The sequence below is a fragment of the Peromyscus californicus genome, unplaced genomic scaffold (genome assembly GCF_007827085.1).
Source record: "Peromyscus californicus insignis strain IS unplaced genomic scaffold, ASM782708v3 Scaffold_8__1_contigs__length_139910024, whole genome shotgun sequence".
Taxonomy (NCBI): Eukaryota; Metazoa; Chordata; class Mammalia; order Rodentia; family Cricetidae; genus Peromyscus; species Peromyscus californicus.
The window spans coordinates 103056783-103070486 of NW_026294606.1; the positions used below are offsets into that span (position 1 = coordinate 103056783).

General features: G+C 41.0%; 1 long non-coding RNA gene across 2 annotated transcripts in view; it reads right to left on the reverse strand.

The window, feature by feature from the left end:
• The window catches only part of LOC128104462 (uncharacterized), a 732114-nt gene that overhangs the window by 531704 nt on the left and 186706 nt on the right, over nt 1-13704 (reverse strand). The gene's annotated exons all lie outside the window — the stretch shown is intronic.

Genomic DNA, 13704 nt, shown 5'->3' on the forward strand with positions numbered 1-13704 from the left:
TCTCCCACATTGCCCCCCCCCACCACAACAGGAGAACGGGAGAGAACGTCATGTCAAAAACCCTCACTTTAGAACAATAAATAAATAAACCAGCCACAGCCTTCCGGAGGCTAGCCAACTCTAGCATAAGTAATCCAAGAGGCTGAAAGATGCCAGATAAATTTGATTACTATAAAAGATGGGAACATGTTTCTTTCCTTTGAGAATTCACAAAAAGGGTCAAAAACAAAGCGACGCTGAGAGCGAACAATTTCATTTCGCCTGCAATTCAGGGCGAAAATTCAAAGGCAATTTTGCAGGAACATTTTATCACAATTTTATAGACCCTCATTTCCTGCACACATCACAATCTTTAATTTCTGAAAGAGGAACGCAAGGAAAGGGGGAAGTGGGCGGGGGAGAGGGGGGAGAGGCTGGGAGCAGCCGCGTGGGGCTTTTTCTTCTTTCTCTTTAAGATATAAATGCAGATATTTATAAAGCAGTGAGGGATTTGTAAATCTTTCTTCGGAGCTGAACCTACCACTGAGGCTGTGATTTGCTAAAAGCTGCTATAGGCATACTCCAAAATACAGCAGGGCCATCCCGCCCCTTCCAACACAATCAAAAATAACCGAGGTGGGGAGGCATGGAGAGAAAGCCATTCTGATTAGTTTTGTCTTGACAGACATAAGAGTTGGGAAAAGCTGCTTTTGTTTTACACCATTTCTCTGAATCGCTCTCTCTCTTTCTCTCTCTCTCACACACACATACACACACACACACACACGATTCATATATATATATGTAATTATATATATTCATACACACAAATATATTTTTATGTAAATATATCATATATAAACATAAAATATTGATAAATATATCTATTTATAATTTTATTTATTTATTATTTATTTATTTATATATCCCTCTTTCCAAATATACATACCAAAAAATGGAAACTCAATGCCTCGTCTACCATCTTTAGGACTGACTCTCGTTTTGCAGGAACATTGCTGTAGTTTGCTGAAGAGTCCAGTGGTCTTTCAGAAGGTCACAGTCTGAAGACAGATGCAACAGACTTCGATGCAGAGCTCCTGGGCTACTGGTGCTCCTTACACCCTGAGGTCTTGCCTGGTGTAATTAAGGTAAAGTTCACTGGAAGCACAAAGCTGTGCTTTCCGGCACTAATTTGGCCAGTGACTTCTTGTGCATTTTCAGTGGAAGCCACAAACCCTTTCTCTTTTCCTAATGGGAATAAGAAATAAAAGATGCGTTGCTTTTGCATGATTGTAAGGACAAAGGATATGGATGAGGATTTGAACATACTTCGCTCTTGTCCTTTAGTTTGGTGTATCCCAAGGGCATGACCACAGCTGAGATGGGAGATGATAATTATTTACTCAAGAGGGAATGAATGCCTTTTGGAAAATGTAAGGTATGAAAATCAGAGTAAAACTTTAATAGTAAGTATCAAAGCAAAATGCATATGGTACAGTGCAAAAACAAACCAACAAAAAACTATGTAGTCCTCGACAGGAAAAGAATGGCATCATACAAGGGCAGGCTTTTTTCTTCTCAGTAGGGTGACACCTCTACTGAGCACTTGTTTGAAGGAACTGCCACTTTGCTTCAACCCAACCAAAACCAACAACAAACAAGCAAACAGTGTCTTACAGAGGAAATGCTTGAAAGGATATTGTCTTCTCTCACAGATCTTAGTGCCTAACGTAAGAGATAAAAAAGACTCAGAGTGTGGAACCAGCAAGATGGCACAGTGGCTAAAGGCTCTTGCTGTCAAACCTGACAATATTGGTTCAAGCCCTGGGACTCACATGATTGATAGGGAGAAGTGATTTCTGCAAGTGGTCTTCTAATCTCTACATGCACATCATGGCACATGCCTTTCATCCTACTCTCTCTCTCTCTCTCTCTCTCTCTCTCTCTCTCTCTCTCTCACCTCAAATGATGACAAATGCTGGTATGGTATTGAGAAAGGAAAACATTTATTGTGAGGTTTTTCAAAAGGCTCAAAATAGCTGTACTATATGACCCAGCTATACCACTCTTGGGCTTATACTTAAAGGACTGTATCCTATTATAGAGATGCCTACTCAGCCATGTTCACTGATACTCTATTTTTAAAAAAGCCAGGAAATGGAAACAGCCTAGATGTTCAAAAAAGGATGAATGGATAGTGAATATGTGGTATATTTATACAATGGAATATTATTCAACTTTTAAGACAAACAAAATTATTAAATTTGCAAGTAGGTGGAAAGAGCTGGAAACAATCATTCCGAGTGAGGTAAGCCAGAAAGAAAAAGGTCAAGTTTCCCCCGTCTGTGGATGTTACCTTTGACTCCAGATAGAGATGCTCAATTTGGAATACATAGAGAGTCAGAAAATTACTAAGAGGCCATTGGGGAGGGCTTTCAAGGCAGGGGAGATAGAACTCAGTAGCATAAAGTGTTCAAGGGAAATGAAGGAACAGGAATGATTAATAAATGGCGTGGGGGACGGGAGTGCAGAAGAGGAGTTGAATATGGGATGATAACCAACACTAAAGACCTTTTTAAAAGTCATATGGAAACACACTACTGTAGAAGCTTCCTAAAATACACACACACACACACACACACACACACACACACACACACACACACACAGAGAGAGAGAGAGAGAGTTTAAGTGGGGTTACCATCTAATACGGCAACAATGCCCCTACTAGAAACCAGGGACTAACAAATAAAACTCCAGTGTCATGAATGGGCTACCTCTTTTGGAATTGTTGGAGGTTCATATCCCAAAAGAATTCCAGGCTATTAACAGTGCTCTTGGCTACCCTCTAAAACTTGATGGTAAAATACTTTGTCTGAAGACATCACTCACTTGAGTCATAGAATGTGGAAAGATCAAGCTGGGGCTCACTTGGAAGCTCCATCCCCACTGGCTAGCTCTCATAGTACTGGAAAGTGCTATGACACCACCAGAAGAGAAACAGAATCATAGATCTTATCTAGCTGTGAACCCTGGGAGCTGCAGTAACAACCTGTCTGGAAAGACATGCCAACTGGCACAACAGTGGTACTAATTTCCTGGGAGTAACCGTCTACTTTCTTATTGGATTTAAGGCCCACTCCGTAAGTGGATACCCACATCTGACATCATCAGAACCAGAGACCTGTGACTAGACAAGTCATAGGCCCTGAAGGAGAATCTACTGCTATTAACTCTGCTACATGAGCACAGTATTAAACAGCCTCCTAGTGATTTATCATTATACCTGTAGACTAGAGCATCTCTCAACCCTTATCTGAGAAGCTGCTCTTTGTACTCAGTAGCGATTAACACAAAGACCCACAACTGGTCAAAGTGCAGAGAATAAGAGATTGTGGAATGCTCAGCCTTGATAGAATAGCTAGATCACATGCCCCTATTCCCAGGGCTCAGAAACCACTGTGAAAGAGGGGGAAGAAGATTGTAAGAGCCAGAGGCAGTGGACGACTGCAAGGTGTTTAAACAATCTCTAATCCTGTAAAGAAGTGACCCCACCCCGCCTCCAGTTGGTGGCGCTGTTAGGGGAGGAAATAGAATCTTTGGCAGGTGGAGCCTGTTGAAGGAAATACGTTACTGGGGAATGGATTTTGAAGGTATGTGCCATGAAAGCAGGTGCCTTGAGGCCAGAGGAGGAAGATCTCATAGAGCTGGAGTTGCAGATGGTTGTGAGCTGCCTGCCATGGGTGCTGGAAACCAAACTGGGGTCCTGTGGAAGAGCACTATGCATTCTTAACAACTGGGCCATCTCTGCAGCCCCTCATCTACTCATTTTTATTTCTTGGGGATTGTGTTCTCTCTGTTGGGTCTACTGGAAGAAATTGACTCCTATTTACCACCCTCTGAGCTACTGTGGGTCTCTAGCTATTCTGTGATACAAGTACTCATCACGTTCAAGGACAAACACAAGAGCCACAAGTATCCAGGAAGACAAAGCCATGTACAACTATAGCAAGTTCTCATATACCTAGATAATAGGTGCACATAAAGAACGCCACTTACCTTAAAAAGTTTCTAGTGGAGGTCTAGCTTAGATGAATTCAACTGGAGGAATCTGCACCTGACTTCTACTCTCAAGAGTCTTTTAAAGGGAAGAAGATATCACCAATACACACCTGGTGAGTTAGTCCTCCCACCTGATCAAGAGTCTTGGAAAGCTTGAATGGTTTTAAGATGCAAATGGCATATCCGTTAAAGAAGGAAGCTCCTCCGAGACGGTTAGAAATTGTAAGGTGTATTCCATTAAGGCCAGAGGGAGTAGATATATGCAGCAAAGCAGTGGGGTTTTTTGTTTTGTTTTGTTTTTGTTAGACATGTCAGAACCATTGCACACATGAGCTCACAATGACTGTGACGCATGCACAAGACTTGTGCAAGATCAAGCCAGCCAACGCCCCAACATGGATGGAGGAGGGGACTCATGAAGTCCCAACCCTAACTGAAGAAGCTATTGGCAATTGGTTGATGGGGGTGGGTGGGAGTCAGTTTATTTCATGGATGCAGCCCCTGATAGGCTGTACATGTTCCAGCAGATGCTCTACACCCATGTACATATAGGTAGCACTAAGTGAACTCAATGGTTTTTTAAAGGAGTACATGAAGTTGGAAGGGAAATGTACTGAGAGAGGATAGGGAAGAAACTGGAGGGGAGGGAAAGAGGTGGATTTGATCAAAAAATATGATATGTGTGTATGAAATTCTCAACCAATAAGAAAAAAGAGCTGGGCGGTGGTGGCACACGCCTTTAATCCCAGCACTCGGGAGGCAGAGCCAGGCGGATCTCTGTGAGTTCGAGGCCAGCCTGGGCTACCAAGTGAGTTCCAGGGAAGGCGCAAAGCTACACAGAGAAATCCTGTCTCGAAAAAACCAAAAAAAAAAAGAAAAGAAAAGAAAAGAAAAAGAAAAAGAAAAAAGAGCTTTAAAAAAACCATCTTTACCATGAGGCACTAAGGAAGTGAAGGGTACTGCTTGCATGCTTTTTCTGCTTGTCCTCACTAGCTGTACAGAAAGGCAGGCGTTAACTATGCTCCCTCCCCTCAGTTTCCCTGAATCTGCTTTCTGATTTCTCAAATAGCATCCCTGTGCTCGTGAGACTGACCGGATGATGGGAACGTCCCAGCCAAACCCAAACAGCTTTGCTGGGGTCGATTTTTAAATCTCAGAAAATCGCCGTGTATACTTTTATTTAAAACTGTGATCTAGAGCTAAGCTGCTGTACTTGACTGTGTGCCTTTAACCTAGGGAACTTGCCAAAAAATAGTATTGAGGCCAACAGCTTAATAAGTTTTATAGAAGATTAAATATTTATATGAATAAAAATAGCACCTGCAGCGACACCAGGAAGGATAAAATTACAAGGGCTATGAAATCTTCATGCTTCAGGGCATAAATTGCTTACCAGCTGGATGAGGCAGTTTCCCTCGTGAAACAACACTTCACGGCTACCTATGTCCTCCCAAGAAGCGTCTTGAACTTGACCACTTTGAGGAGCAAAACTATAGTGGAGAGACTATTAAGCTGTTGGTTTGTATCCAGTTCAAGTCTGACCAGACTTTAGCAACTGACAGGATAACATACCCACCCCAAATACAAATACAAGGAGCAGCTTCATTCAAAGGGAGCGAGATAAGATGGAATAAAACAATCCCTCAAACAGGATTGGAGAGATGGCTCAGTCATTCAAAAGACTAGCCAGTCTTCCAGGGGACCCACGTTTGGTTCTCAGCATCCATACTGGGCAACTCACAACTGTGTGTAACTCTAACTCCAGGGGATATGACACCCTCTCCGACCTCTGTGGGCAGATGCACATGCATAGCACACATGCAAAGATATATAAGCATATACATAAATAAAAACAAAGCAGAAATAATTCAAGGGCTCTGGAGGGGAAGGGGTTTCTAACATATCCTCTCCTTTGTCTCCGTCTCCATCTCCCACCTCTCTCTCTCTCTCTCTCTCTCTCTCTCTCTCTCTCTCTCTCTCTCTCTCCGTGTGTGTGTGTGTGTGTGTGTGTGTGTGTGTGTGTGTGTGTGTGTGTGTGTGAGATGGTGGACTGGCCAGTGAGTCCCAGGGATCCTCCTGGAACCTCCCGCCCAGCACTGGGATCACAGACATATGACTCATAGTGTTTTAATTTTTTTTCCCTATAATTTCTAGGGCATCGAACTCAGGTCCTGATGCTTGCAAAGCAACCAGTCTGTTAACTGAGCCATCTTCCCTGCCTGGGTTCTGAACCTTAACAGTCATATGGACTTTGTGCTGAAGATTTCAAATCTTAAGGCCACTTAAGACAAATAGAACAAAGACCATCAATGAACTACTTGGAAAACCTTGTTTTCTTAATATTTCCACAAAGCAGAAACAGCTCATGAAGGTTATCAATAAGACCTGTTCTTGTAGCCCTGCTAAAGTGAAGGCCATTTGCTCTTAGCAAGAGACACAGTGGGGAAGCCCAAGGCATTAGGGGGATAAAATAGAAAAAAACTAAGACAACACACAAACCCACTTTTAGGGCACAGATTTCACTGTACCCAGCGCCAAAGTAGACAGTTACATTTGCAAATGACTCCTTTGTCCTTACAGATGATGGGTCTCACAGTAAGCCTCTGCCAGTCAATCCAGTTTATAAATTAAATATTCCACAAAGTAAAGAGCACCATCCACCCCGGCAAGGGATACTGATAAGGTTAATGATGGTTGGCTTTTGTTGAAAATTCCCTTGACTTTGCAAGTTTAGATAATGCATTGTGAATACTTACTCCACAGTTCCTAAAAGGGCAAGGTGTTCAGCTGTGTAATTAGCTGCTTTCTACAGAAGAGTTATTTGAGAAACAGCTCTGGGACCCGGGAGGATGATCCAGTTCAAACCATATAAGGAAGCACATGACGGGTGGCCCTCCAAATGGGTGGCCCTCCAAATGGGTGGCCCTCTAAATGACTCAGTGAACAAAGACCTCTGTGGATTTTAATAACGCCAATCCATTTATGAACCATAAACCAAATGGGAACACTCTAGTACCCCCAAAATTTCCGAGATTTCTGGGGAGAGTGCTCCATCACAGTGGCACAAGCTCAGTGAGGATTAACCACACTTGTTCGTGTTTTAACAACAATAACAGAAAGGTTTCTGCCTCCTCAGATAGACATCAGCTGGCGCCAGCGAAAGTACCCCGGGAAGAAGGAGCAGAAGAAAAGCCAACATCAGGGCCTACCGGGGAGATCTTTTAGAAGACAGAACTCCACACAGAGAAGGTGGGAGCATGGATGAGCGGACACATGCAGACCTTTATACCGGAACCATCACCACCTCAGCCTAAGAGACAGCCATACATGCCTGGTACGGACAGGAACTGTTTCTTGTTATTTTTAGCAAACCTTTAATTTAATGCATCTTTTCTTTGCTGAAAAGGAAATGGTGAAATTAATAAATTGGGTTTCTTTCTAGCCTGGCAGGCTGCCTGTGGTGAAACGTAAACACATGTACATGGGAGCTGGGATTAGCATTTACTGAGGAAAACGAGTAGTCAATATTTTAATGAGCAAGTCTAAGAAAGCAATAGCATGAAGCATGCTCTGGTGTCACCAGGGAGCTTTTTAAGTTAAGCCAACTAGTTCCAAATTACTACTTTGCTCGGCTTTTCTTTAAGGGAAGTTTTGACTTACTTATGGAAAAAAATACAACTGTGGCATTTAGTTTTAAATATCATAAAATAGCTGTAATAGTTCCCTCTATAAATATATACATTAACCTACACATGTCGCTCTCATTACATACATATGGAAAGGAAGGGCGGCCATACCATTCTCCAGTCAAATGGCACATTTCACAGTGTCATCTGTCCATATTTGACAAAGATAGAAATACCAACAGAAGGAGACTGATAGGACCTAAAAATGAAGGGTAGAATTGAGGAGATAAAATTACATGAAAGCAACATAGATTATGAAAATCGATACTAGCTTAAAGATGGAGTCGTGCATGAGGGAAAGATTGAGGTAGCCCATCAGATCAATTAGAAAAACACTACCCAGCATGTATTTTCTACTCTGACATTCCTTGGAAGCTTATTTCTGTCTTGCAGACAGAATTCAACAAGAACCAGGGAATGAGAAGGGACTAGAACATTCTGAGAACAAGAGAAATGTAATGAGCTTGCGAGACAAACAGAAGACCTCAAATATCATCAGTCACCCTCAAATGAAATAAAATGACCTTAAGCTTTAAGAGTTCTGTGTTGACATTTCTGAACTTCAGGGTAGTGAACAGGATGAGCCAGTTTTAAAACACACATTGAAACAGCGTTTCCTGTACTCCCATGAATACTCTCAAGAATGCTTCATGTCTGGCAAATATTTAAGCATCTGTATGTGCTTCGGTTGGCCAAATTATACCTACCCTTACAAACACAGAAACCATGTCAAATGAGAGGTAAGAACAAGAAACAGTAAAATAGAAAAATCAATATCGTGAGCCAAACGGGACAGAGCATCATTGTCAGCCCAGTGCCCGGAAGCTGGAGGCGAGATTGGGAGTTTCAGACCAGCCTGGGCTATGTTGAAAAGCCTTGGCCAAAGTGATACTTAATGCAAGTATTCAAGCAGATGAATAGTAAATAAGAAAACATGGGATGAGATAGAATCAAAATGGCAAGAGGGTACATGGTGTATCTGATCAACACTCCATATCTAGGACCCAGTAAGGAATGTAAGGTCACATCGCCTTTTATACTTCGCATTTTGACGGAGATGAAGTGTCTATCCAGGCTGGAAAAACTCCCTCTTATGCATGAATACTGGAAGGAACATTCAAAAATATTCAAAGCACCATTATGGAGAGGGGGTAGGAATATAGCTCAAATGGGAGAGCTCAGCATACATAAAGTCACAGAAGCTCTGTAGAAGCTGGGCCTGATGGTGCAAGCCTGTAGAAGTGGGCAAATCAGAAGTTCAAGGTCACCCTCAGTAAGTTTGAGGTCAGCCTGGACTATATGATATGAGAACCTATCTCAAAAAACAATGGTTATAAGATAAAAAAAAAATTAGCTTCAATTTAATAAATAGATTTTAAAATGCAATGTTTCATACACAAGCCAACTGTACAGCAATAGAAAGGACAAGAACGTATGCAAATGTGACAGTATAGGTGGATCTTAGAAGCAATGTTGAGTGCAAGTTCATCATGTCATATTTATCAACCTACACTCAGTATGACATAGTTTTGTAATAGTTGAAGTTTAAAATATCTGAACAATATACTGCTTAATTAAACATACCTAAAAAATTAAATAGTATTTTGAAATGCAAAGGTCCCAAAGGACAAGATTCTGAATACTGACCATCTCCTAGAGAGAAAATGATGGAGAGGCTGGACCTAGAAGATACACAGGGCATGTGCCATGGACTTGTAATCCTATTGTTCAACCAAGTTAATATGTTTGTGGCACTTGTTTCATTATTATACCCCATAAATGGCATCCCCAGCTTATATTTCATTCTGTATATATACAGTATTCCTGATTTTTTAAAAAATGTTTGCAAAGAAGTCATACAACCATGAAGACAGAGAAAATAGGGAAGGGCCTTGTACTCCTGTTTAAATCTTCTACAACCACCACTATGAGGGAGACTCCTGGCTTGTCAATCCAGGAGATAAGCAGCCGAGCAGCTAAGGGCTATCTCCAGTGAAGCTGGAATCTTTACCACAGAACTCTCTCTACTAACCTACTAGACATCTGCTCAGAAACAGTGACTATAGAGAAAAGGGAGGGGAGAGACCATATTGTCTCTCAAGGAAATCACCTCAAAATTGAAGTGCTGAACTGAACCCTGGGCAGAAGAGAGGACAAAAGTGCATGCTGGGAACTGGAGTTTTCATGGCCTTCCGTAGACCAGAGACTAAGACTACAGGGGTTAGTGAAGCTCCTTGAAAAATAGGAAGTGAAAGATAGATAGATCCATCTTCCAAAGTCGGACCCCAAAAGGGCAGGTGGCTGTCGGCTGAGGGGACACGGTAAGAGGCAACTTCTCCATTTAAAGTCCAGAGTCTATCTCTCTACCTCTCAAATCTGGGATGGTCATTCATGTGACACTCTGGCCCACAGAATCTTAGCAAAACGTTGAATCAGGCTTGAAAAGTGCTTGTGTCCTGGGGTTGGCCCCTCTCGATGATTTAAGTGTGATTCTGATATCAGGCACATACATGAAAGCATCAGAAAAAAAAAATGTCCCCAGTTGATTTGGAAGCTAACTGCTGTCATAGAAATCAGACAAGTGCATATACACGCACACATATACATGCACACACACTTACACACACCCCACATACACATGTGCATGCACACACACATACAAACCACAGACACATTCTCGTGCACATGTACTCACACACCCTATTCCCATACACACACATCTATGTACACACACACACACACACACACACACACGTCACATGTAAGCCTTACAGAAGATCCTACTAGCCAGCTAAGGCCAGCCTGAGGAGCAAACATGTTAACTCTGAAAGGACCTCTTCTGGAAGGAGAACAATTAATCACAAAAGCGCACTGCTCATTGAGAGAAGGCACGTGTTCTTATAAATCAGAGTTAAAAAAACGGTAACAACGAATTCATAAAAGATTTTAACTCCCTCACAGTTGATCAAGGAGCCAGAGGTACATCAGGAAGCATGACCCAAAGGAGCATGATAAAGGAATGAATAAATTCCCCTCTTCATAGCAAGCAACCTTTCTTTCCAATGGCCATGGACTCCTTCCCTATTCTATCCCCTCAAAGGAAAATGTCAATAAAATTAAACTTAAAGTCATGTATGTCTAAAGTGATTAAGTAAAAGTAATAGTAACACAAATAGAACTTTCAAATTTCACCTTTTAAAATTTAAGATGACTCTTAGAAAATAATTTGGGATTATGAAAGATAAAAAAAAAAACACCACCTCAGGTTCATATTACACAATGTAAAACTGAGAACACAACACATAGAAAATTGTATGGCACCAAGTGAAGTGGGAACCATGTGAAAATTTATAGCTTTACATATTTTCATTAGTAAACAGAAAGAAATAAAATGTAAATGAATTAAACACGCAACTTAAGAACCCAGCAAGGAAAAATAAAACCTAAGCTAAAAGAAAGAGATCTCAAGGGCTGATTCTTCTTAATGATCCACGACATTCACGATCAAGGAAAAGACGACCCATGAAGTGATTCAACACTAGCTGCACAGAATCACGTTGTAAACTCACATGTGGTGGAGACAGTGTTCACAAATGTAAACTCCAGATGAACTGGTATTTCAACAGAAGACTATAAATTTACTAAAATTAACTCAAACAGAGTTAAAAAAAAAAACAGGAACATATAGAAATCTTGAATGAAAATTAGAGGGTTCAAATACCTCACTGCCCCTCAGTGAGACAGTTCACACACTAATTCTCTCCTTCTCTCCCATCTAAAGAAGAGGAGTGGTCACTCCATGCTATGTGACCTGCTCCAGAGTCGGGAAGAGATGAAACAGTCTTTATTAGTCAATAATATGAGGCCACTGTTATTCTTGACCAGAAAATTAATAATAAAAATACAATTACACAAGTATAATGATAATGTTCAGAAACCCTAAGTAAAATAAGCTCATGTCTTAGGGAGGTATAGTCCAGGATGCAAAGATGAATTCATGTTGGAATGAATTCACACACTACAAATGGAAATGCACACTTGTTCTCTAATGGAATGATTTCATACCACAAAGACAACAATTCCAATCCCATAATTTACAGATACAACTCAGTCATCATCCAAATCCAACACGGAAAAACAAATACAATTGTCAGAAAATATTGAAAAAGAAAACAGACACGTTGGGCATAACAGGAATAAACAGCAAAATTACTATCAGCACATGAGCATGACAATACTGAGACAAAATATTTGCAGTAGCAGAATTAGAAAAAAATAAACATATACTAGCCAATGATAAAAAACAGGAAGATTGTGTGCTATGTTCACATATGGACAATATATGATGATTCAAGTTTACAGTGGAGAAAACCAAGGGAAGAAATCAAGCCCTATCTGTAATTAAGAATAAAAAATTTAGAAAGTAAATTTATAGGATTAGGAGGAGGAGGAGGAGGAAGAAGAAGACAACGACGACGACTACTACTACTATTATCTAATAACAGAAGGAGCAATGCTTTCAAGGACAGATACCAAATGTTAACAAGGGCATTTTCCCAGCATGGAATTAAATCATTTCTACTTTTGCTATTTGCATTCTTCATTATTTTCAACATTTTTCAAAAATGAAAGTGCTGATGTTGTCTTTATTAAAAATATTTTTGAGAAGCTGATTCCTCTGCCGTGCAGTATATATTCATTCACATATGCATGTACAGCACTGAAATTCATTGGAAGCATATATAAAGGAAATCTGAGCAGTGTGCCAATGGCAAGCACATGAATGTGACTCACCAAAAAATGATTGTATGTCTGAAGGAAATATTAAAATGAATAGCTCAGCACTGCAGTGATTGCACAGAACTGTATCTATTCGCTCTGTGCACTGGGCAGGAATTTTTCATTTCATACATCATTTACAGCTTGCTGCAATGATTCTGCAAGATCAGTCCATACCATTAGCACACACAAAGAGAAACACCCAGAATTCTCCCTGCTAGAAAATCCAAGTGTTTGAGAGGTTCACTATGTAAAAGGTTCACACTGTCTGAACCAAGGCTGCTCTGCCCACCAGGATGAAAAGCAGCAGGTGACAATAAACAGAGACCAACTATCTGAGGTCAAGCATGGGACTCTTCCACATCTACCATCCAAGCATGCCTTGTGCCTGTAGCCACACTTACTTTCCAAAGCTATTTAGACTAGATGAAAACAAAATGATCAAAGGCATGAGACAATCTCACCAAAGGGGAATGTTTTCGTGAATGGGAACCAGCTCTACTTTCTAAAATATGCTATCAAGGCATCGGATAGCAAGCCTGTGGGCTACTCAGCACTTCATCAAAATGATTATCTTCTGCATCTGCCACCGGACCCTGGTCCCTGATCTTTCTTAAGTGTTGCCATTTTCAAATGACCACGTGGAAAGTTTATACCAAAACACTGCGAAATTCTGTCTTGCATATTTCAGGCCACTGGATGGTGAAATGCTTCCAGAGTCCACAGCTCTATGAACACTCTCTTCCTCTAGGATAGTCAAGAGGCTCAGAAAAAGCAACTGTCAACCAACTTCTGTCTCCAAGAAACCTTGACATTCCAAAGCTCCCTGCTTCCCACCAAGAAAAACTCACATCTCCATTTGCTGGTGAGTGGACCTACAATATCCTTATCCACCTACAGACACAGAAATGACCCCAACAAATGACACCCAAGCCACTATCCTTGGAATTTATCATTGTGTTTCATTCTGGATTTAGAACCATGAGTGTCTAGACTTACATTACATCTAAACAAGGAATGTAACTTTAAACCATCTACAGGCACTCACCCAGACCAGCCATAAGTATACACCAAAATGATCCAAGCATGTGTCTTAGAAGGTCAGCACCTTCCTTAGAAGCTGCCCCTTGATCCCACTTTCATATGGCAACAATCTTTAGCAACTAGATTCACTTATCCAGAACCAAACATTAGCCAG